Source organism: Crocuta crocuta, unplaced genomic scaffold, assembly GCF_008692635.1.
Source record: "Crocuta crocuta isolate KB4526 unplaced genomic scaffold, BGI_CrCroc_1.0 scaffold258, whole genome shotgun sequence".
In the NCBI taxonomy this organism is placed as follows: domain Eukaryota; kingdom Metazoa; phylum Chordata; class Mammalia; order Carnivora; family Hyaenidae; genus Crocuta; species Crocuta crocuta.
This window is the reverse complement of record NW_027532842.1, coordinates 3,121,808-3,122,120: the sequence shown is the minus strand read 5'-3', so window position 1 is coordinate 3,122,120 and position 313 is coordinate 3,121,808. Positions and strand designations below refer to the sequence as shown.

The 313-nt window shown below is 51.8% G+C and overlaps 1 protein-coding gene across 1 annotated transcript in view; it reads left to right on the top strand.

The window, feature by feature from the left end:
• The window catches only part of LOC144216126 (uncharacterized), a 25,698-nt gene that overhangs the window by 20,294 nt on the left and 5,091 nt on the right, over window positions 1–313 (top strand). The gene's annotated exons all lie outside the window — the stretch shown is intronic.

The following is a 313-nucleotide window of genomic DNA, read 5'->3' as shown; positions in this document are numbered from 1 at the left end:
GCTCAAAGAGGGATTTTTTTTTTTTTTTTCATTCTTTGGTCAGAAACACAAGCCATGATAAATTTAACTCAGAGATGCAAGATTAGAGTCCAATCAGGCGCTGATGATTCACGGAGCAAAGATTAAGTGATTCCGGTCTTTCACACCGTGGCGGACACACCGCAGTGCGGGGGAAGGCGAGTCCCAGTAAGGCAGAAGGGGGTGAAGTAGGCCGATGAGGCGCAGCCTGGCGGTCCCCGGGATTCTTGCCTTTCCCCCCTGTACTCAGAGTTTACACTAGGTGGCATGCAAGGAAAGCCGAACGGGCCCTGCC